Source organism: Macrobrachium nipponense, chromosome 10 (genome assembly GCF_015104395.2).
Source record: "Macrobrachium nipponense isolate FS-2020 chromosome 10, ASM1510439v2, whole genome shotgun sequence".
NCBI classification, from domain to species: Eukaryota; Metazoa; Arthropoda; class Malacostraca; order Decapoda; family Palaemonidae; genus Macrobrachium; species Macrobrachium nipponense.
Window position 1 is genome coordinate 100,700,057 of NC_087204.1, and position 3,454 is coordinate 100,703,510.

A 3,454-nucleotide genomic window follows, 5' to 3' on the forward strand; every position below is an offset into this window, starting at 1 on the left:
GGGGGCCATGGAGGGATTGAGAGAAACCCAGAAGAGAGAGTGTAGTGGACTTTGCTGTGTCATTCGACATGGCAATAGTAAACACACATTTTTTGAGAAGAAAAGGGAACACCTAATAACATATAGGAGTGGGGGAAGATTCTCCCAGATAGGACTATTTCTTGTATAAAAGGATAAATCTGGTGGAGGTCAAGAACTGCAAAGTTATTCCAGGCGACCATGTAGCCCACCCAACCCCCAACAAGGCTGATATGCATGGGACTTGGAAGTTGAAAAATGGAAAGAAAAACCCAAAACGCTAAACAAGGGATTAAGGGAAAATTAAACTCTGTACGAATTACAGAAGGACGGGATAAGGAAGGGGATAAGAAGAGAGAGTTTAAGAGGAGGGTTTTGGAGGATATTGATATAGGGATTGAAGATGTTCAAGAATGGTGGGCACGAAATGCAGCAGTAATAAGAAGGCATGGAAAGGAGCTGCTATGGAGAGACATCTGGTATCATATGGGAAGAAAAGGATAGTTGTTGGTGGGATGAAGACATTGAGAAAGTAGTAAAAGATAAGAAGAGGCAAAGAAAGATGGAAGAGTCACAGTCAGTGGAAGACAGAAATAGGTACAGAGAGAAAAACAAGGTGGTGAAAAAGGTGGTAGCCCAAGCTAAAGCAAAGTCGTATGATGATGTGTATAATGAGCTGGGGACAAAGGAAGGATTAAAGAAGATGATGAAGCTATCAAAGGCTAGAAATAAGAGCACCAAAGATATAACACACATCAAAGCAAATAAAGAATCAAGAGGGTGTAGTGCTTAGAAAGGAGGAAGACATTGTGAAGAGATGGAAAGAATATTTCGAACAGTTGTTAAATGAAGAAAATAATAGACTAATAAGAGAGGATGGGCAAGTGAACATTGGCATGGTAATGAGGTTTTCTAGGCAAGAGGTACTAAATGCACTGAAGAAGATGAAGAATGGGAAGGCAACCGGACCAGACATGATCCCGGTGGAGGCATGGAAAGCATTAGGAGATGAAGGAGTGGATATACTGTACGATCTTATGATAAAGATCCTTGAACAGGAAAAGATACCAAATGAGTGGCGTGGGAGTATATTGATCCCAATTTTTAAAGGGAAAGGCGATGTCCAAGAGTGTGGTAATTATAGGGGCATTAAATTGATGTCCCACACTTTGAAGATACTGGAAAGGATGATAGATGCTAGACTGAGAGAAGAAGTACAAATAGGTAAAGAGCAGTGGGATTTATGAGGGAAGGGGAACAACAGATGGTATATTTTGTCTGAGGCAAATAATGGAGAAATTCGGGGAAAGACAAAGGGACCTACATATGGTATTCATTGACCTTGAAAAGGCTTATGACAGAGTCCCGAGACAAGAGGTATGGAGGAGCCTGAGGGAGAAGATGGTGCCAGAGAAGTATGTGCGATTGATACAAGAGATGTACCGGAATGTATTTACCAGAGTGAGGAGCAGTGTTGGGGAGACAGAAGGTTTTGAGGTGAGAGTAGGATTACACCAGGGGTCGGCTCTGAGCCCATTTATCTTTAACATAGTGATGGATGTTATAATAGAGGAAGTAAGGGAGACAGTACCATGGAACATATTGTATGCGGATGATATTGTTCTGTGTGCAGAGAGCAGGGAAGATCTGGAAGTGAAATTGGAAAGATGGAGACAAGTACTGGAGGACAGAGAATGAGAATAGTAGAGTCCAAGACAGAATATATGTGTACCACCACTGAGGGGGATGATAGAGAAAGTATTCAGCTTGGTGGAGAGCAAATAAGGAGAGTTGATAAGTTTAAGTATTTGGGATCTTTTGTTAACGCTGGAGGAAGTATGGAAGAAGAAGTAAAACATCGGGTACAGGCAGGCTGGAACAACTGGAGAGCGGCCTCGGGAGTTCTTTGTGACAAAAGAGTGCCGCTTAGGTTAAAAGGAAAATTTCACAAGACGGTGGTAAGAACAGCAATGCTGTATGGTACGGAAACAGCAAGCATGAGAAAAGCAGAGCGGAAGAAGATGGATGTGGCAGAATGAGAATGCTTAGGTGGATGTCTGGGGTAACAAGAGTGGATAGGATCAGAAATGACTACATAAGAAGGGGGTCAACTAAGGTGGTGGAAGTATCAAAGAAAGTGCAGGAGGGGAGGCTGAGATGGTATGGACACCGTTTGAGAGAGATGAGGACCACGCTGGGAGACATACTATGGAGTGAGGTGCAAGGAAGAAGAAAGAGAGGAGACCAAGAAAGAGATGGAAGGACTGTGTGAGAGATTTACATGAGAAGGGAATTGATGAGGCAGAAAGTGCAAGATAGAAATAGATGGAAACGGCTCATCCGAAACGGCGACCCCATATAAATGGGAAAAGCTGGGAAGAAGAAGAAGAAGAAGAAGAATTCGACTGGGTGGCTTTTATAGTGTGGGGTTCCGGGTTGCATCCTGCCTCCTTAGGAGTCCTCACTCTTACTATGTTACTAGTGGGCCGTTTCTAGGATCACACTCTTCTGCATGAGTCCCTGGAACTACTTCAGCCTCAAGTTTTTCCAGATTCCTTATTTTATTTATTATTATTATTATTATTATTATTATTATTATTATTATTATTATTAGTTATTATTATTATCATACTGGCAAAATTTACAGGATTTACTTTGTACAGAATTATCTCAATTCAGTACGAAATAAATTCTGTAAATTCTGCCATTATATTCAGTAAAACATGTTTGACAGAAGGTCTGTTTCCAGCATACACAGATATTATTATTATTATTATTATTATTATTATTATTATTATTATTATTATTTTATTATTATTATTATTATTAGATGAAACCTATTCACATGGAACAAGTCCACCAAAGGGGCCACTGACTTGAAATTCAAGCTTCCGAAGAAAATAGAAAAGCAAGAATAAAACAGAATATAGAATTTCGTCAGAAAGGCAAAGCGCTGGGACTTATGAGGTCACTCGGCGCTGAAAGGGAAACTGAGAGTAGAAAGGTTTGAAAGGTGCAACAGGGAGAAAAACCTCTCAGTTGCTCTGTGAATCAATTGCTAGGAAAGGGTGGGAAGTAAGATGGAGGAAAGAGAATATGAACGGAGGTACAGTAAAAGGAATGAAAGGGGTTGAAGCTAGGGGCCCTAAGAAAGGGACGCTTAAAGGAACCGTAATTAATTGCCTACAGTGCACCGCGTGAGGTGCAATGATGGTACTACCCCCTACGAGGAGTAGTAATTTAAGACGAAATTAATCAGTGCATTTTTTGCTGTCTGTCTAACGTAGTGGGGTTAATCATTCTGTTTTTAGCTAGAGAATTACAGATTCAATTTCCTAAGCTCCTGTGGCTTATAATCAGCTAACCTCTCTCTCTCTCTCTCTCTCTCTCTCTCTCTGCCCGCAACCTTTTATTTATTTTTAATCGATTCCTAACC